Source organism: Bufo bufo, chromosome 9 (genome assembly GCF_905171765.1).
Source record: "Bufo bufo chromosome 9, aBufBuf1.1, whole genome shotgun sequence".
Taxonomy (NCBI): Eukaryota; Metazoa; Chordata; class Amphibia; order Anura; family Bufonidae; genus Bufo; species Bufo bufo.
Window position 1 is genome coordinate 19,264,176 of NC_053397.1, and position 21,726 is coordinate 19,285,901.

At 48.7% G+C, this 21,726-nt stretch overlaps 1 protein-coding gene across 4 annotated transcripts in view; it reads left to right on the plus strand.

Annotated features, from left to right (window-relative positions):
- The first annotated feature begins 4,099 nt into the window (after positions 1 to 4,099).
- Positions 4,100 to 21,726, plus strand: part of CAMK1 (calcium/calmodulin dependent protein kinase I) — a 104,916-nt gene continuing 87,289 nt past the window's right edge. For all 4 annotated transcript variants that reach the window (XM_040408460.1, XM_040408458.1, XM_040408459.1 and 1 more), the window contains exon 1: positions 4,100 to 4,184. The gene's annotated coding sequence lies outside the window, so the exon portion shown is untranslated. The remainder of the gene's footprint in view (positions 4,185 to 21,726) is intronic.

A 21,726-nucleotide genomic window follows, 5' to 3' on the forward strand; every position in this document is an offset into this window, starting at 1 on the left:
CGCATTTTGCGGAACGGAATTGCGGACCCATTCATTTCTATGGGGCCAAACTATATGCTGTCCGGATCCGGAAATGCGGATCCGCACTTCCGGGTCCGCAATTCCGTTCCTGAAAAAAAATAGAACATGTCCTATTCTTGTTCGCAATTGTGGACAAGATTAGGCATTTTCTATTATAGTGCCAGGGATATGCGGTCCGCAAAATGCAGAACGCACATCGCCGGTGTCCGTGTTTTGCGGATCCGCAAAACACATACGGATGTGTGAATGGACCATAGGACATGTTCTATCTTTGAACGGAAAAGCGGAAATGCGGAAACTGAATGCATACGGAGTACATTATGTTATTTTTTGCGGAAACATTGAAATGAATGGTTCCGTATACGGACCATATATGGAACGCAAAAAACGGCCCGTATACGGAATGCAAAAAACTTTCGTGTGAACGAGCCCTAACTCCCATAGAAGTGAAAAGAGGATTCTGGGAGTTGTAGTTTCAGAACAGCTGGAGTGCTGGAGGTTGCTGAATGGTCAGGCGGACAAAAACTGCACTGATACACTGTGCCGATTTGTGGATTTTGACTGCATTGCACCCCCCAACTGTACGGGCTACTTTAGGCTACTTTTACATCTATGGCTAACTGTTCTGGCAGAGAATGCTGGATTTCAGCTGCATGCCGTGTAATGGCCGGATCTCTGCATTGTAGTCAATGATGTCCGACGGGCAGGCAGCAGTATCTAGGAATGCTGCATCCGGAGAACAGGCTGCAAGAGAGCTCTGCCACAGATGTGAAACTCGCAGATACGTTGTGGATTTTCTGCTGCCTAGGGTGAAATCTGTGGCAAATCCGCAGCAAAATCCACGCCTCTGGATTTTGTCACGGATTCATTAAAGGGGTTCTCCGGGCTTTTAATATTGATGATCTATCCTCAGGATAGGTCATGAATATCAGGTCGGCGGGGACCCGACACCCCCGCCAATCCGCTGTATGAAGGGAAGGCGCGCACAGTGCGCACGCGCCATCTCCCGTTTCTCTTCCTGCTCGTAAAGACCATACACCGCAGCACTGCGCACATCGTCTCCTCATACAGCTGACTTGATCGGTGGGGGTCTGACACCTGGGACCCCCGCCGATCTGATATTGATGACCTATCCCGAGGAAAGATCATCAATATTAAAAGCCTGGAGAACCCCTTTAAAGATTTTGCAGCTGAATGGCAGCGGACGTTATGCTGTGGATGATCTATCCCAGGGATCAGCAACCTTCGGCACTCCAGGTGTTGTGAAACTACATCTCCCATCATGCACATGATGCTTGGCTGTTCTCTGAACTCCCATAGAAGTCAAAGCAGCATGCTGGGAGTTGTAGTTTCACAACAGCTGGAGTGCCGAAGGTTGCTGATCCCTGATCAATCCCGTGTCGGCTTACCCTTAAAGGGGTTGTCCCCTCTCGCACTTTGGTGGGATATCGCTAGGATATGCCACCAATGTCTGATAGGTGCAGGCCCCTCAAAGTGAACGAGGACACACTGTGCAAGCGTGGCCACCCTCCATTCACTTCTATGGGAGAAGCCAGAAATAACCGAGCACCGGATCAGCTATTTCCAGAATTGCGCTTGCACTATGCGCTCTCCATTCACTTCTATGCTCGCTTAGCTCATTTTGGAACACCCACAGAAGTGATTGGAGAGCATCCCACGCATTCCAGAGATAGGGACCTGCACCTATTGGACATTGGTGGCGAATCCTAGCGATATCCCACCAAAGTGTGAGAGGGGCCAACCCCCTTAAACAGCATTTACAGGAAGTGGGATCATAAATTGCAGCCTGGCGATAACCATGAGCCTTGGTTTACGTCCACCATTCATTCAGATTTGGTCATGAACAGAATGCCAGAATGGCAGTGAAGACTGACACGCAATCAGAGAAAATGGGTAGCAAATGGCGAAAGGATGGGGGAGAAGCACAGCGGAAAAAGCTTGCTTGCAACCCCTATGGACAATGTCACGGCGGATATTAGTGCTTATCCTACAGCCCATGTTACCCGTGGATAGGATAAAAAAGACAAACGATTGAACTCCGGGAAATGTAGGGACAGCTGGAAAGTATTGTATGCGGAGCCGGCATATCTGAAAGTGATCAATACGCCGATCAATAATGGCAGACCCAGGGGATGACAACCCCCACTCTGCGCTCCAGGACGTGATTGAAATACTATAGTCGTATCCCGAGCCGTCAATATTTCATAAATTATACATGGTCCAAGCAGAAACCTAGAACCGCAGGAATCGAGGCGTGGGGCTGCGGTTCGGACCCTCATGTCAGTTTTGCGGGATGATCAGTCCCATCAGCGGGACTTGTATAGTGAGGTGCACCGGTCCCGACGAAGGCTGTTGGGGCATGCTGGGAGTTGTTGTACATTCACAACAGCCAGAGAGCCGCGGGTTGGTGATCAATGTTAGGGCTCATTCACACGGACGCATTTTCTTTCCGTGTCCGTTTCCGTTTTTTTTTTTTTGCAGACTGTATACGGAACCATTCATTTCAATGGGTCCGCAAAAAAAAAACCTTTAAAAGTTACTCCGTGTGCATTCCGTTTCCGTATGTCCGTTCCGCTAGAATATAGAACATGTCCTAATATTGTCCGCATTACGGACAAGGATAGGACTGTTCTGTTAGGGGTCAGCTGTTCCGTTCCGCAAAATACTGAATGCACACGGACCGCAAAATACATATGGTCGTGTGCATGAGCCCTTATAGCAGGTAGCAATGGAGCTGTAAGTAGCCCCAGGTAAGTTCACCCATTGTAATGTTAGAGCATCATGTGACCCCCGATGGCTGTAGAGCACGACGACAATTTGTCCATAGCCAGGTAACGTGGAGGGCCTTGGGCGCCGCGGTCACATGACCTCGTTACATAGGGGAGGCGCTGCCATGGAAGGGGGCCCCATTGTCAAACCGGCTAATCTTGTCTTCAAAATGGACAAGAACAGGACACATTCTATAATTTGAGGCGCGGACACTGATAACATCCAGGGCCCCACAGAAATGAATGGGTTGCACGTGGACCAAAAATATGGTTGTGTGAATGAGGCCTTAAAGGGCATCTGTCAGCAGATTTGTACCTATGACACTGGCTGACCTGTTACATGTGCCCTTGGCAGCTGAAGGCATCTGTGTTGGTCCCATGTTCATATGTGCCCGCATTGCTGAGAAAAATGAAGTTTTAATATATGCAAATGAGCCTCTAGGAGCAACGGGGGCGTTACCATTACACCTAGAGGCTCAGCTCTCTCTGCAACTGCCGCGCCCGCTGCACTTTGATTGGCAGTGAAAACATCACCACACCTTGCCCTGTCAATCAAAGTGCACAGGGTGCAGCAGTTGCAGAGAGAGCAGAGCCTCTAGGTGTAATGACAACGCCCCCGTTGCTCCTAGAGGCTCATTTGCATATATTAAAACATCATTTTTCTCAGCACTGCGGGCACATAGGAACATAGGACCAACACAGACGCCTTCAGGTTAGCCGGTGTCATAGGTACAAATCTGCTGACAGATGCCCTTTAATGCACCGCATGGAGCTAAAAAAATCAGGGCGCGAAGAGACGCTTATGATTTCCAGGCGATAGTGTCCGAGGCCACCGTACGATGCTCAGAGGACACCCGCTTTATGCCCGGGCTCGTGTATACTTTCCAGGTATGGCACGGTCGCCTTGGCAACTTTTCCGCCCACTGTGCCCTAGTATTTTCACATGGGGTAAGAGATCATTGTTGGTGGGGCACTTTTATTACATATGTTCTGTGAGGAAACTGTGATGCCTTCCATCACATCATAACGTTAAAAATTGAAACAACGGATGGAAATTAGTCACTTGGAAATGTATGAAGTGTGGGTGACAGTTTTCACACAGCCCCCCCCTTCCCCGTCACATTCCGCCACGCCACCTCGTCCCCTCACAATTCCCGCTCCCCTGGTTGTGAATGAACGCCTGCCTCAGCACGGCATTTATACTCAAGCCAAACCCCGCCCCTTCGCTTCGCCACTGGCTGGAGCAGCCTGAGGCTCCGCCTCTCCCGGGCTGTGCTGACATCAGTGCTGGGCAGGCTGTAGACACTGAGACACCGTGCGGCAGGGAGTGCACCGCCACCGAGTCCCTGCCAGCTCCTGCCCGCTCCTGCCCTGGTAAGACATGCCTGACTGATGATCACACAGCTGCTGCATGTGTGTGCGCCATGGAGGAGGATGCTGCCGCATGTATGTCATTGTCTGTGTGGGTAGGATGCTGCTGCTGCATGTGTGTATAGTGGACAGTGCTGCATGCGTGGAATATGTAGTATGTATGATATTAGTGCATGTATGTATGATGCTTCTGTATTTAGGTCTATGTGTGTTAGTGCATGTATGATATTAGTGCATTGATGTAGTATGTATGATGCTATTGCATCTGTCTGTGTAGGTTAGTGCATGTATCTATGTATGATGTTAGTACATTTATGTAGTTTGTATGATGTTAGTGCATGAATGTGGTATGTATGATGATGCTACTATATATGTCTATGTAGGTTAGTGCATGACTGTGGTATGTATGATGCTTATGTATGTATGATAGTGCATTTTTGTAGTATGTATGATACTACTGTATGCATGTCTGTGTATTAGTGCATGTATGTATAATGCTGCATCATGTGTATTTCTGTAATATATATGAGTGATGTAGCATGATGCCACTGCATGTATGTGTATGTAGCGTTATATATATATATATATATTAGTACTAGATGCCGCACATGTGTTGCATCATGTATGTAATATTAATACTTCTGCACACGTGTATGATGTATGATGCGGCGCTATATGTACAGCAGGATAACCCCGGGTGTGTGTGACTCCGTGTGTCCCGGGCACAGGTCACGGATCTCCTCTCTGGGCTTCTTACAGGATGTCCCCTTTAATCCTGGATTTAGTCGCCTGCACCTCGCACCTGGAATCCGCCGCTCGCCCGGGACCGGTGACCCGTGTGTGTATGTGACCCGCTGCCCGGGGGCGGCTGACAGACTTCTCACTGCCGGGCAGATTAATCCTAGTGGCCCAGATAATGGGAGACGCGCGTCCTCGTGTGCCCTGCGCAGCTGCTGCAGAACCTCTTGGAAAGCATCTGTCGCTGTCCACAAGGGTCTGCCGTTCGCTATCCCGTCATGCCATGCAGTTAGTTGTTTTTTTTGTTTTTTTTTTAGAATTTCTCGTGTTCCTGATATAATTGCTGATTATACTTCAGATATTTAACCCATTATTATCTGTTCCGTCATTGCTGTGTCTTCCCTGCTTATAATTCTGATATTTAACCCATTATTGACCTTCCTGCCGCTTCACGTACCTTATTCTGCATTTGTTTTGGATGTCGGACAGGTCCTTTTATTTCATAGGTGGACGTAGATAATCAATCCGACGGATAATCGGGTGGAATATGGGAAAATATGGCGGAAAAAGTATCAAAGTGACACGTGGTCAGGGGTGGATTTGGCATTTCTGGGGCCCTAAGCAAAGTTGTCTAAGGGCCCACGTTGCATTGCCAAGCTCCGCCCCCTGTTGTAGTAGTCAGCCCCACCCACAGTTCAGTAGTGCAGCCTGGGGACTTCTTACTGATCTACAGATTGGAAAGGCCCCTGTCCCCCAATGGGCCCCGTGCGGGTGAATTGGCCCATTCGGTCCTCCCCCCCCACTTGTAGCCGTCACAGGGGGCCCCTCGATCTCTGGGGCCCCATGCCTTTGCTTGGTTTGCGTGGCCATAAAGTCCTCCCTGGCTCATGGTCACTACGAATTTTAGAAATTTGACTCCTATCATCCTGTGTAAAATGGGTACCACTCCCTCTCTTTGTAGCTGTGATGAAACTACAACCCTCAGCCTCCCATAGCAGCCATCGCCGTTTGATTAGTCAGGACACTAGAACTGGGTCCTCCATTCCTCCCCTCATCATGGTCTTGTGGGTAAGAAGTAAAGGGAGACCGGGGAACCCCCATTCTGCTGTTTGGTGGGGGTCCCAGCAGTTAAAGGGATCCTCCAGTTGAAGAAAATACAAATCCCATTTTCCCTGGTGCCCTCCTTTTCATCTCGTCAGACTTTCCTTTTTCTATCCAAGATGGCCGCACTACGTATCTGACTACCTGGTGCACACTTGACGTCAGTAGCCCAAGAGACTCCCTGCTGTCCAGCCCTGCTCTTGGATTGGCCAGCACTGGTCCCGTGACCAGGGCTGGCCAATCGGAGGGTAGTAGGAAGTGTCTTGGGCTACCAATTGCAGTGTGCATCAGGTAGTCAGATAAGTGGTGCGGCCATCTTGGATGGCAAAAGAAGAAGCCAGGAATTGGCAGATCTGCGGCGGAGAGCAGGAACAGGAGGGCACCGGGTCAGTGTTCTCCTCACGCCCCAATATATGGGAATTTTTTTATTTTTTTCCCTGAACTGCAGAGTTGCAACATTTAACCTGTGTATTTGATAGGAACTCTATTTTAACAGGGCATGTTGAGAGTTGTAGTTCTTTCTAGTAAGTTAGGATAGAAGATCACCATCAGATAAGAGCATGGCTAGGGGTAGGTTAAGGGCTGTTGCCTCAGGTGCCAGGGGGGGCACCAACAAGACCTCCAGCCGTATTGTGAGGGACATGAAGGGGGGCACTAAAGGGAGAGCGATATTGCGAGGAGGCGCTAAGGGGGCACTCTGCGGCGAGGAGGCGCTAAGGGGGCATCTACTCTGTGGGCCTATGAGGGGGCGCTAAGGGTGTAACTACTCGTGAGTGGGCCTAGAGGGGGTGCTAAGGGTGTAACTACTGTGTGGGGGCACTAATGGGGCACTCTACTGTGAGTATCCGCTAAGAGGGCTCTCTACTGTGAGGAGGGGCTAGAGGGGGCATAACTACTGTGTGGGGGCACTAATGGGGCACTCTACTGTGAGGAGGCGCTAAAGGAGCATTCCATTGTGAGAGGGCACTAAGGGGGTATTCTACTGTGAAAGAGTGCTAAGGGGGCATTCTACTGTGTGGGGGCACTAAGGGGGGCCCACTCATGAAATTCTGCACTGGGCCCCCCAGCGTATTAGAACGGCTCTGCCTTCGGCCAGAGGCGGGCTGTCAGTGACTTCGGAGGGGCCGCGGTCAGTGCAGGGTCTATTATGTAAGAACATCTGTTTTGGTGGAGTCCAGGTTTTCGGGGGGGGGGGGGGGGGGGGGATGGTGTTGAGTTATATGACGCGTTCTAGCCGGGGAATTTTTCTAGGCGGAGGAATTCCTGATTATAGTAGTAACAGAGTTATTTGTGGATATTGGGAGTATTCTTGGAAATATTCAGCAGATTGGGCATCGCGGTCTCCGTTGTGTGATCATTTTAGATTTTAAGAATTGGGGCCCCTTTGGAAGAGTTTCTAGGGGGCCCATGGTGATTTAAACATAAAATGAAAGCTTCCCCTATATATCAGCCTGCTGGTCCCCAACCTGAGATACTCCACTGCTGTGAAACTACAACTCCCAGGATGCCCTGACAGCCTTTGGCATACAGTGACGTACGTCGCCAATACGCTGCCCTTAGCGGTTACTGAGCGGGATGTGATATTTACTGTGTGACTTGTATCTGTCTATTTTTCTGATATCTTCAAAATAGAGCCTTTGTTGTAATGGGCAGATTCGTAGCTTAAAGGGGTATTCCATCTTATAAACTGATGGTGATCAGTGGGGGTCCAGCCTCTGGGGCGAATATATTAATATATACAAGCTCCTGCGCAGCAGCGCCCCCAGCCATGTGGCTGTGCAGGGAACTGCAGCACGACCGCACTGTGCAGGGAAGACGATGGCCATATTCCTCAAATGCTCAGTCGTCCAACAGCCGTTCCTCCCAGTCCCTCAGTTTGGCTGAGCATGCATGTGTTTTCCATGGGGAGAGCTGAGCAAAAGGATCAGGCATGTTGAAATGCAACAGCTCAATCCTGCTTTCCCTAAAAATCTCCCATTGGGGAGAGGAGCCCCGGCGCTCCAGCTGTGGTGAAACTGCAACTCCCAGCATGTTCCCTATCACTTCCATGGGAGTTCTGATAAGAGCCAATAAAGCGTGCATGCTGAGAGTTGTAGTGTTACCATACTTAGAGTACATGAGGTCCTTCAGAAATCATCAGGTCCGTCTGACAATAATTTCAAAGGGCATCTGTCAGCAGTTTTGTCCCTATGACAGCGGCTGACCTGTTACATGTGCGCTCGGCAGCTGAAGACATCTGTGTTGGTCCCATGTTCATATGTGCCCGCAGTGCTAAGAAAAATGATGTCTTAATATATGCAAATGAGCTTTTAGGAGCAACGGGGGCGTTGCCGTTACACCTAGAGGCTCAGCTCTCTCTGCAACTGCAGTGCCCTCTGCACTTTGATTGACCGGACCAGATAGTGAAAACGTCATCAACCCTGGACCTGTCAATCAAAGTGCAGAGAGAGCAGGGCCTCTAGGTGTAATGACAACGCCCCCGTTGCTCCTAGAGGCTCATTTGCATATATTTAAACATGATTTTTCTCAGCAATGCGGGCACATCAGAACATGGGACCAACACAGATGCCCTTTCATGTAAATGGCCAGCTTTAGAAGGGGGCGTAGTGCAGCCTGTGGCCCCTTCATCAGTGGAAGCCCCTGAAGGCACGCCCTTCCCTTTTAAGGGCTCATGCACACAAACGTGTGACGGCCGTGCCCGTATTGAGGCCCGTAAACAGCAGTTCCGCAATATACGGGCACTGGCCGCGTGTGCATCATTTCACGGATGCGGACCCATTTACTTGATACGGTGCGGAAGGACATGGAAACACTAAGTAGCACTTCTGTGGCATTTCGGTGCAAGTGCATAAGAGGTCCTTGGGGGCACCAAAAACCTTCCAAGACCTAGTTCTGCTGCCAATCTTGACCATCCTCTGTAAGCTAAACAGTCTGAAATCCAGACTGATCCATTTTTACCTGCGCTGATACATTGTAGCAAACCCTCAGGAAAGAAGAAAGGTGTGGTTAGCTCAAAGGGGATTGTGTAGACTGGATACAATTGTAACAGACCCTCAGCCGTGAGAACTGCTATAAGACGACTGGTCCAGGTTTTCAGCCTCTGAATGTAAACCGGTATGTTCCCATATCCTGACAGCAAGCAGAGATCTTAATAAGGGTGAAAAATTGCTACAGTAAGCTTTAGACACGGTTTATGTTTTTCTTGGTGAAGGTGTTTGTTTGTGGCGTGCAGCGTCCGTGGGAGACTATGAGCGCCCCCTACACGCCGTGTCAGGGAGCGCTGCACGTTGCATCTCTGCTGCGCTGAAACGCGTGATTTTATTTTATTTTTTTCCTGGTTCCCGACAATCACTGTCTTATTTCGGAGTAAATCCTGCCCTGCACGTAAGCGCGCCGTTCATTGATTTCTACACTGCAGCTCGCGAGTCATAAGGTTTTACTTTTTGCTGAATGCTGAGTCTCTGAATTTAGCTGAATTTCTCTGGGCCCATTGTGTAGTGGAGGATATAGACTGGGAGCGTGTCCTCGGTGAGACGGTCTGACTCGCCGGTCAGAAGAGCAGGGGAACGCTCCAGCAGGCCCCGTACTGATTCATTAGATGCGGGGGCTGAGTGTCGTACGTATTTAAAGGGCATGTCCACTTTTGGCATGTTAGTTTTGCTGTAGAATTAATGTACATGAAAAGTTACTTTGTAAAAAAATAAAAATAAATGCTTTCTGCATCTTGTGTTGATGCTATGGGGGAGATTTATCAAAACTGGTGCAAAGGAAACGGGCTTAGTTGCCCATAGCGACCACCTTTCATTTTTCAGAGCTTGTTTGATGACACGCCCCTAGCATTTGAACTCCTGTAATTCAGGGAGTCAGTTAGTTTTTCATAAATGACTGTACAGTGCCCGCTGTAAGGTTAACACTTCGCAGGATGCAGATCAACAGAGAGCTCAAAGAATATTAGGAGTTTTCAGCTCTGAAGCTTGCAGAATTGTGAATGCAGCTCTGGAGTATAATACAGGATGTAACTGAGGATCAGTACCGGATAAGTAATGTAATGTATGTACACAGTGACTGCACCAGCAGAATAGTGAGTGCAGCTCTGGAGTATAATACAGGATGTAACTCAGGATCAGTACAGGATAAGTAATGTAATGTATGTACACAGTGACTGCACCAGCAGAATAGTGAGTGCAGCTCTGGAGTATAATACAGGATGTAACTGAGGATCAGTACAGGATAAGTAATGTAATGTATGTACACAGTGACTCCACCAGCAGAATAGTGAGTGCAGCTCTGGAGTATAATACAGGATGTAACTCAGGATCAGTACAGGATAAGTAATGTATGTACACAGTGACTCCAACAGCAGAATAGTGAGTGCAGCTCTGGAGTATAATACAGGATGTAACTCAGGATCAGTACAGGATAAGTAATGTAATGTATGTACACAGTGACTCCATCAGCAGAATAATGAATACAGCTCTGGAGTATAATACAGGATGTAACTTGGGATCACTACAGGATAAGTAATGTAATGTATGTACACAGTGACTCCACCAGCAGAATAGTGAGTGCAGCTCTGGAGTATAATACAGGATGTAACTCAGGATCAGTACAGGATAAGTAATGTATGTACACAGTGACTCCACCAGCAGAATAGTGAGTGCAGCTCTGGAGTATAATACAGGATGTAACTCAGGATCAGTACAGGATAAGTAATGTATGTACACAGTGACTCCACCAGCAGAATAGTGAGTGCAGCTCTGGAGTATAATACAGGATGTAACTCAGGATCAGTACAGGATAAGTAATGTAATGTAGTCTGCAAACATTCATTACAATGAGTTCTTCATTGGGGGGGATTATTAGGTTATCTTTCAGATTTTCTGCTGGAAATGAATTACCAATGACAGCGATGTTAGTTTTTTGTGCGTGTGTCATCGTTGGAGATAGCTCCTGTAATTGTATTTTCCTTTACACCTACGTGCTTTTTATATAACCGTCATAAAAGCGCTGCAAATCCGTGTCCAAAGTGGAACATTATTTAAGCGAGCTATTTAAAATGGAAAAATAAGTGTCGTATACCGCCATAGGTGCGCTTCTCCAGGGTTTATTGGAAACATATATATTTTTTTGAGGATTTGACTACAGGAAGTCATAGTACTTCTGACCTCAAAAACCATCATGTTGTTTTCTACCAGTCATATTTTCATACATCTTAATAGCATGCTGAGTTAATAGAGGAGGGGGGGGGGGGGGGGTCCGTGTTCAGGACCCTTATCTGTTTTCAAGAGCAAAGAGCAGATACAGAGAGCGTCTCAGACTTTGGAGGATCCGGAATGTCTGCAGATTACGTAGACAGCCCATTGATTTCAATGGAAACTATGTAATGCATCTTTTCCCCTGTAGGGGCGCTGTTGCAGAATCAAATACCGTACTTTCTACCAGGTTCCACCATGGATTGCAGCTGATCTCTGGGGGCACCAGCAGGATGATTTACCTGTGATCAACTTATTTGCCTTGGGCCAAAAAGGGGTTTTCTAAAGTGGACAACCCCTTTAAACAGAGTATGTCCTCTCCCCTAGAGGTTGTTGCAAACAATCTTTATATTTCAAGGGCCTCTAAAAGATGAGAGCTGAGATCTGATTGGTCGCTTTGGCCTTAATTCTCCCCCTGAACTATAGAATTTCCCCTTTTAAGGCCTCATGCACACGACCGTATTTTGCGGTCCACAAAAAATACGGATGACGTCCGTGTGCATTCTGTATTTTGCGGAACAGAACAGCTGCCCCCTAATAGAACAGTACTATCCTTGTCCGTAATGCAGACAATAGGACATGTATTTTTTTTGCGGAACAGAAATACAGAAACGGAATGCACACGGAGTACCTTCCGTTTTGTTTTTTTTCGGACCCATTGAAATGAATGGTTCTGTATGCGGTCTGCAAAAAAAACGGAACGGACACGGAAAGAAAATACGTTCATGTACATGAGGCCTAAGGGGTAAGCTTTATTTCCTTGTGACTAGAACACCTCTTTTAAAGGAACACTCCAGCCAATTTATTACATCGCATTATGTCTAGTGCAGAACCTGAGGGGGCGGAGCATGACAAAGGGAGTGGTTTTGGTGAGCCCTTGTGTCATACTCCGCCTCCTTTGGCCCTGTGCTAGGAATAGCAATGTATCAGCGTGGCCTTTAAATGTGTTCCTTTTAAAGGGGTTCTCCGGGCTTTTAAGGATAGGTCATCCTCAGGATGGGTCATCCATATCAGATCGGCGGTGGTCCGACACCCAGCACCCCCGCCGATCAGCTGTTTGAAGAGGAGGTGTGCGCCGCACCAGCGCTGCCTCCTCTTCACTGTTTACCTTCTCGCCGTCGCCTCTGCAGCGGTGAACAGGTGTAATTACACCCAAGCCGTCCCATTCATTTCAATGGGACGGATCGCTCCTATACAAGTGGGACGGTTAGGTGTAATTACTCCTGCTCACCGATGCAGAGGCGACGGCGAGAAGGTAAACAGTGAAGAGGAGGCAGCGCTGGCACAGTGCACACCTCCTCTTCAAACAGCTGATATACGGAACGCAAAAAACGGAACGTAAACGGGGAAAAAAAATGTTTGCGTGCAAGAGGCCTAAAGTTTATTGCACATGAACGTGTGAATTTGTGGATCCACAATGCACCGTTCCGTGTGCATTCCATTAAAGTGAATGGGTCCGCGATCCGTTGCGGCTTCCCCACAGTGGGTGCTCGTGCATTGTGGCCTGCAATTTGCGGGTCGCAGCACGGCTAAGGGGCGCACATGTTTGTGTGCAAGAGGCCTAAGGATGTTTTCTCTCTAGGCAAATGATTATAGTAATGTTGAGATCATGATATCTTCTCTGGTGGCATCTGTCGTACCCCTTTAAGGGCTCATGCACACGACCTTTTGTATTTTGCGGTCTGCAAAAAATACGGAGGACGTCCGTGTGCATTCCGTAATTTGCAGAACAGTTCGTTAGTAATCCGTAATGCGGACAACAATAGGACGTGTTCTATTTTTTTGCGGAATGGACATGCAGACATATGGAAACGGAATGCACACGCAGTATCTTCCCTTTTTTTTGGTTCCGCATACGGTTCCCCCCAAAAAACGGAACAGAAACTGAAAGAAAATACGTTTGTGTACATGAGCCCTTAGCCTCAGGTTGTGATTTTAACAATTTTTTTCTTTTTAATGGTTTTTCAGATCTGCTTTGTTTGACTCGAGCCTTAAACTCGTAGAGCGGCCGTAATCCAAGATTTACAATCTATTTAGAAAATGTGACTTCGGTGCCAAACGCTTTCCAGGTGGTCATGTGGAGCTGGCATGTAACGATACGGTGCGCTGGTCCCAGCGTGGCATGGTGTGGAAAGTTCCAGGGTCTGGCTGCGTTTCTGGCCAAGAACGGATTATTGTAAAAATGATACGTCCTCCACTCCCTAATGTACTAGATCTCTGCTTGCTGTTAGGGAATGTGTGAAAGCTGAGAACCTGTACAAGCCAAATATTTCACAGAGCTGAGGGTTTGGTACAACAATTGCATTCCAAGTGCTTGTTTCTCCTGTCCTGATAGTTTCTTACCTTTTTACCGTCCCTGATACATTGTATCAGTCTGGAGACCTGACTGACATAACGCTGGTTTTTACGTTCCAAATATAAATGTTTCCATTCACTGACAGCCTGTAATCTATTGAATGTAAAGCGAGGCATGAATGGCCCAATTTTGCTGCCCGCTGTTTTGTGGGGGGAGTTCCCAACCCACCCGTGATGGATGATGCTGGGGGAGAGGAGGATCGGACGAATTGAATGTTTCATCTGATCCTTTTGTTCTCCTGGGAGATAAGCGGTGCCTGGCAGCAGCCTTCACTTCTCTATCAGTTGATAACATACACACTTGGCCAAACCGAGGATGTAAGTGTATGGGGGAGCCGGGGGAGATGACTGTTGGCTGAACGCAGAAGTTGATAGTGAATGGGCACCTTAAAGGGGTTATCCCATCCTTTTCTAACAACGCTAGAACCAGCCCTGTACCTCACATGGATCCGGAGATCTCCCCATTGCTCCAATTGCTATCTTACATTCTCTTCAGGCTGGAAACTTAAAGGGGGTTCTGCAGTTTGTTTAAACTGATGATCTATCCTTTGGATAGATCATCAGCATCTGACCGGCGGGGGTCCGACACCCGGGACCCCCGCCGATCAGCTGTTTGAGAAGGCAGCGACGCTGGCAGTAGTGCTGCGGCCTTCTTGCTGTTTCCCTCAGGCCCAGTGACGTCGCGACTAGTATCAATGGCCTGGGCGCTGTTCACTTGAATGGAGCTTAGCCCCGCCCAGGCCAGCTTCTTTCTCAAACAGCTGATCGACAGGGGTCCCGGGTGTCGGACCCCTGCCGGTCAGATGCTGATGATCTATCCAGAGGATAGATCATCAGTTTAAACAAACTGCAGAACCCCTTTAAAAGACATGTAATTTCTCAGGGGGTGTGTCCTTCCTGCTTCAGCTCTCTCTCTATCACAGCTCAGGGTGTGTGTCCCTTCTCCTGCAATCCTCTCCCTATCACAGCTCAGAGGGCATGTCCTTTCTCCTGCAGTTCTCTCCCTATTACATCTCAGGGAGTGTGTCCTTTCTCCTGCAGCTCTCTCCTTATCACAGCTCAGAGGGCATGTCCTTTCTCCTGCAGTTCTCTCCCTGTGTGTCCTTTCTCCTGCAGTTCTCTCCCTATTGCATCTCAGGGAGTGTGTCCTTTCTCCTGCAGCTCTCTCCTTATCACAGCTCAGAGGGCATGTCCTTTCTCCTGCAGTTCTCTCCCTGTGTGTCATTTCTCCTGCAGCTCTCTCCTTATCACAGCTCAGAGGGCATGTCCTTTCTCCTGCAGTTCTCTCCCTCTCCCTATGTGTCCTTTCTCCTGCAGTTCTCTCCCTCTCCCTATGTGTCCTTTCTCCTGCAGTTCTCTCCCTGTGTGTCCTTTCTCCTGCAGTTCTCTCCCTATTGCATCTCAGGGAGTGTGTCCTTTCTCCTGCAGCTCTCTCCTTATCACAGCTCAGAGGGCATGTCCTTTCTCCTGCAGTTCTCTCCCTCTCCCTATGTGTCCTTTCTCCTGCAGTTCTCTCCCTCTCCCTATGTGTCCTTTCTCCTGCAGTTCTCTCCCTCTCCCTATGTGTCCTTTCTCCTGCAGTTCTCTCCCTATTGCATCTCAGGGAGTGTGTCTTTTCTCCTGCAGCTCTCTCCTTATCACAGCTCAGGGAGTGTGTCCATTCTCAGGGGGCATGTCCTTTTTCCTGCAGTTCTCTCCCCATAACTGTCACACCTTCTAACCTTATTTACAAATGATGGCAGGTGAAGGGTGGAACAGAGCATGTGCGACCACCTTAGTAGGTGGGACATGCACAATCATTACTCTACAGATTAAACACCAGGAGGTGCCATTATAATGAAGTAAAGATTTTTTTTTTATACTGCATTGTATTAAATTAACATTTGATGGGGGCACGACCCCTTTTTAGGAAACATGATGTTAACCACCAACGGTGGGTCCAACCATGGCAAACGCTTCATTGTCCTCTATTACTTTGCATTCAAAGAGGAAAGAAGTTACAGGTCACCCGTGTGTGACCAACATACATGTTGGTAGGGCTTAGTCCTGTCTCAAATACTCAAGTGACCAAACCCTAAACTTCTGTCTTTATTCTTAAAACTCCTGAACGAACCGGTCTGCACACAGTCGGGGGCCTAAGGCAAATGTACTACCCTTGTGCAGGTCTCCATTACTCTGCACTGATACCTTCAGACTGCTGGAATGCGTTTCTTCGTGTTAGCTCCTGCCCTCGGGCCATCCCTACCTCACGCGCCTGGATCTCCGACCAGCACCTTCTCCCATGCTGCAGTTTGCATCCCACGAGTCTTGGAGGGGAGTAGGATCTTCTTAGAGGACCTCATGGACTGGTGAGCTACTGGCCAGATTCCTTTTCACCCTGTGCACAAATGCCGGCGGTTGGCAGGACAAAAAAAAAAACGTTGCATGCAGCGTTTTTTTGTTTGACCGAAACCCACCCGGAGCACCGCGAGACCTCATTACAGTCGATGGGGATCCAGCTGTAGAGAATCTGGCAATGTCGGATCCTGGCACATCTGTTAGGCTGCTCTGTGCCGGATGTCCTTGACGGAACTCGGTGTGAACTCAGCCTAAATGGGATGCACTGCTGACAGCTGCAAAGTCAATGGGGAATGAACAATCATAATACGTTTTGTCAAAGTAGAAGAGATCAGCTATCTCCGGCAGCCCCTTAGAGCTAAAGGGAGCTGTAATGCGCTTCCGTGACCTCCGCCCCATTCATCTTTTGGAGAATGACCCTCATTCTCGTGACCGGTGGTTGTACCACCGCCCCTCCCACCGATCAGACACTTGTACTGTGTCTTATGCATAAGGAATGAGTTGTCTTCATGGGATAACCCCATTAGGGCACCCTCTTTGTTTCCCATAGGATTAGTCACCCAGTCATCCCAGAATTTTGATGGCGACTGCATCCTTTTTTATTTTTTTTCTCATCCTCTGGAAGTAAACAATAAAAAAATTCCATTCAATGACTTCAAGCAGAGATCTTGAAACCCAGGAGGTGTATTAGGAATTTGTGATACAGTATATAAGCTTTATTTGCTCAAACTGGGAACTTGGCGGTGTTATTTTGTCTTTTGCTGGAAGCCCAGTCGCCTCCAGTTGCACCACATAAGGATCCTGGGGGCTGTGCTGGGGATGGCGGGAGATCGCCCTCTCCTTGGTATAATGCTTCTGCCAGGACTTTCCTCTTTGATTCCTGACCTAAATCTGTAGGAGGAAGCTGCTGTCAGAATGAATCCCCATACGGAGCAATCATCCGATGAGATAAATAAAACCACTGTTTTGCAGGGAATCTCTCTCCGCGGGGGGATGTGAAACGCGTTGCAGAATGAACGTTTTCGCTGCCTGCCAGACCAGCACTGGTTTAAAGAGCAAGTAAAACCAGTATTTACTGTCAGTATGTGACCAGAGCCGTGTGCCCTTATGTCATGTGACTCCGGGACATGGAAAAGAAGACGGTGCCACGATATCGGCGCCCTTTAACACGGGCTGCGGATCGGCCGATCATGGGGTATGAATGCTCATTCCTAATCATTGGCCCATGCAAACCCAAGAAACTTGAATCTAATATCATTGACCACCGCCCCGTGTAAACAGGAATGTGCTGCCTACGATACACATAGGGCCTCATTAAAGACAGTTTAAATGAACACTGATTGGCTGGATATAGCGCCGATCGGCACTCCTTATTGGCCCTTGTAACCTTAATGCCTAGGGCCTGAGGGGATGGAGCATGACACCAGGATTAAAAGCCCTTGGTCCCTGAACTGAGCTTAAAGGGGTTATCCTCAGGATCGGTCATCGATATCTGACCGGTTTGGGTCTGACACCGGGATCCCCGCCAATCAGCTGTTTAATAAGGCACTGCCACGCCTGTGAGCGCCGCAGCCTTTGCACAGCGCCGTACATTGTTTAGTGGCTGCTTGGAATGGCAGCTCAGTCTCCCTCACAAGCTGTGTGACCAATGAACGTGACTCACATGGCCTAGGATAAGCAGCGAGAAGGCTGCTGCACTCACGGGAGCGCCGGGCCTTCTCAAACTGCTGATCGGCGGCAGTCCCGGGTGTCAGACTCCCACCGATCAGATGCTGATGACCTATCCAGAGGATAGATCATCAGTTAGAAATAGTTAGATAACCCCTTTAATAAAATCTATCATCCACCCTCTAGAGTTCCTTTTAATTTTTTTGTGTATTGAAAAAAATAATATATAATTCCTGTTTTTTAAACTTTATTTTGTATCATTTGGTATATTTAAAAAGTCATAATTCCATGACTCTTCTCTGTGTGGTATCCCTTCTTTCCTTCTTTTTTGAGAGCTGGGATTTCCTGCTATGAGAGGGAGAGAGAGAGAGCTGCTTCAGAGAACATCTTACCAGATTGCCTGCAGGGAGGCGAAGGATTCTGTTCTTGAAGTTTTGGAGGGCAGTTTCAGATCACAGAATTTCCTTACCGATTACACATAGCGAGGCTATGATGGTTACAGATAACTTTAAATGACAAAATGGATGCGTCCATGAAAGTGTGTAGGCTCCTTTGTTTTCCTCTTACATGTGCTGTTGCTTAGTAACGGGTGAAGTCGCCGAGTGCGTGCATCCTGGAAGTATTGTCACGTCTTCCAATTACATGTTATTACATTCCGAGGCGTCAGTCGTCGTCTTCTCTCCTTTTTATCACTAATATTTGGACCTTAATGAGCTCTTTTCATCCTCTTGGATCCGGACCGGTCTAGATCTCCGGCTTTCTGACCAATCCCCGCTCATCCTGATGCCTTTCGGAGCTCCCCATACCTACAAACTAGAAATTGATTTTATTTTCCAGTCATCTACCGTTCTTATGGGACCCCTTTCTGCAGATATTTCCAGTAATCCCCCCCCCCCCCCCCGCACTACTTACATTACAGAGCTAATCCTGTAATTATCCATTTGTGCCATACACAAACAGAAAATATGTGGAAAAGTTCAGGTATAGATTATCCTATAGCAAATTTCCTAATCGTCAGCGTGCATCGGATATCCAAGGTTAGAGATGAGGAAGGGTCTCTTGCAGAAAGAGTTTCCATCTTGGACTTGCAGGCTTTTCTCCCGTTCATTCATAAGAATCTGGTCGCTGGGGCTCTACTGAAGGGGCACGGGGCTCTGGGGCTCGCCTCTGGCGAGGGGTGCTGGGGCTCTACTGAAGGGGTACAGGGCTCTGGGGGTACGGGGCTCGCCTCTGGCGAGGGGAGCTTTGGCTTTGCCTGGCGAGGGGTGCTGGGGCTCTACTGAAGGGGTACGGGGCTCTGGGGCTCGCCTGTGGCAAGGGGTGCTGGGGCTCTCTTTGGCGAGGGGAGCTTGGGCTCTGTCTGGCGAGGGGTGCTGGGGGCTCTTCTGAAGGTGTACGGGACTTGCCTCTGGCGAGGGGCACTGGGGCTCTCTCTGGCGAGGGGTGCTGGGGGTCTACTGAAGGGGTACGGGGCTCTGGGGCTCGCTTGTGGCGAGGGTAGCTTGGGCTCTGTCTGGCGAGGGGTGCTGGGGCTCTACTGAAGGGGTGCTGGGGCTCTACTGAAGGGGTACGGGGCTCTCTTTGGCGAGGGGCGCTTGGGCTCTGTCTTGCGAGGGGTGCTGGGGCTCTACTGAAGGGGTGCTGGGGCTCTACTGAAGGGGTACGGGGCTCTCTTTGGCGAGGGGCGCTTGGGCTCTGTCTTGCGAGGGGTGCTGGGGCTCTACTGAAGGGGTGCTGGGGCTCTACTGAAGGGGTACGGGGCTCGCCTCTGGCGAGGGGTGCTTGGGCTCTCTTTGGCGAGGGGCGCTTGGGCTCTCTTTGGCGAGGGGCGCTTGGGCTCTCTTTGGCGAGGGGCGCTTGGGCTCTGTCTTGCGAGGGGTGCTGGGGCTCTACTGAAGGGGTACGGGGCTCGCCTCTGGCGAGGGGTGCTTGGGCTCTGGCGAGGGGTACTGGAGCGCTGTGGCTCTGCTGAAGGGTAAGGGACTCTCAGATTTTTGTGCCACGCCTAGAGACATTACTGTGACTTTCTGCTATTGTATGCCGATCTCGTTTGGGTGTGGCTCAGCAGGGGCGGGCCTCCCACACCCTGGCAGATTTTACATTTTTGGCATCCAGAGAGGCAAAGATGTGACTTATTTATTAAGAGTCAATTCATCTGATCTATATGAAGTGCCGTCTTATTACATTCCACCCCTCTTTTCAGTACTGTCCATGTGCGCCACTGATTCAAAGGCATTTAGGGGTGCGGTCTACCTTTGAAGGGGCGGAGCACATATTTAACTATTTAGGGTGTCACCCATTGTGTGCTGCCACTGATTTCTCATGGCGACCATTGCACCACCCAGCTTTTCCTGAAACAGATACCACTTCATCCAGTTCTCTTGTTACTTCAATGCGGATATTCCCGCGATGTCCGTTTACTTACTGGTGCATTAAAAAGTTCAACGGGTCCTGAAAAATACATGATGCTAAAATGTACTTGCATCTCATGAGATATTTATGGGAATGAAGCGCGCACTCTGCCGTCGGTGTCTCAGGTTTTGATAATTAGTCTTTGCAGATTTCAGTGGGCGCGCCTCCTTCTGGTAACTTCATTTGGATTTACATAGGTTTTTATGAAATTTATTTAAACTTGTTCTATTTTTATTGTGTTTTAGGGTAATATTTTAGGTTTTATCCATCATGGCGGCTGCTCTTATGTGATGATGGGGGGAATGTACATAGCTTCCAACCATCCAATTCGGACAGTCCCGGTTCAAAAATAAGTGGGGCATATGTAATCCCTACTCATAAATGTGCAGCCCCTCATGGGTTTTTCAGGGGGCCCCAAATTTACCAACTATGATGTTAGTAAGTGTAAACGATTTGCACCAGACTTTTGGCGTTGCAGATGATGCCGTACACCAAAGTTGCATTAAAATTTGTGACTTTGCTCGTCAGTTTTGACAAGTGGACGGTGTTAATCGCGAGTGGGTGTGACCAGTAACTTTCTGATGTATTTATTATTCCTAAAGACAGAAAATGCCTGGTTATAGCACGGATAGATTCCATTTTCTTTCTTTAGCATAGTTTCAGACACTCCCTAATTTTCAGAGACGGTCCAAGAAAGTTCAGCTTGTTTTGGACCAAGAATGAGCCTATGTAAACAGCACCCATAAGTGGGTGTTCCCGGGTAGGTTTGGGTAAGTATGCTGTAGGACAACCCAATCTGCGCCAAACTTATGAATAAAATGTAAATAAGGTGTTATCCAGAAGGACAAAATCTGGTTCCACCGATTGGATGTCTACTCTAAAAGTCAACGTCCAGCCTTTTTAACAGGCCCGAATCCTTTGTGTAAAAGAGACACCCACCCACAGACAGCTGTTTTGGGCTTTTCTCATTATGGAGACCACCAAGTTGGTGGAGGGAGTCTTGTAGGCCATGCAATTTTCAATAGAAAAAGGGTAAATACTCTCTTATCCAGGAGGCACAAGCTGGCTCTCTAGTAGGGATCGACCGATTATCGGTTTGGCCGATATTATCGGCCGATATTGAGGATTTTGAACGTTATCGGTATCGGCATCTATTTTGCCGATATACCGTACCGATAACGTATGGGGAACACAGATCGCGCTGCTCTCATCGCTCTCTGTGTTCCCTCCGCAGCACAGGGGAGAAGGAAGCAGTGTCTCCTCCCCCTGTGCTGCTGCTGCCGCTGCCGCCAATGAGGGGATAGAACATAAGAAGAGGGGAGGGGCTGTGGCCACTGCGCCACCAATGAAGATAAGCCTCTCATTCATTCATATACAGGAGGCGGGAGCTGGCTGCAGAATCACATAGCCGGCTCCCGACCTCTATGAGCAATAGCTGCGGTCCGCGGTAGTTAACTCCTCAGGTGCCGCGGATCGCAGCTACCGCTGATAGAGGTCGGGAGCCGGCTATGTGATTCTGCAGCCAGCTCCCGCCTCCTGTATATGAATGATCGAGAGACTTATCTTCATTGGTGGCGCAGTGCGCCCCTCCAAGCCCCCCAGTATTAATCATTGGTGGCGCAGTGCGCCCCCCACCCCAATCCCGGCCAATAGTAAAAACATTGGTGGCGCAGTGCGCCCCC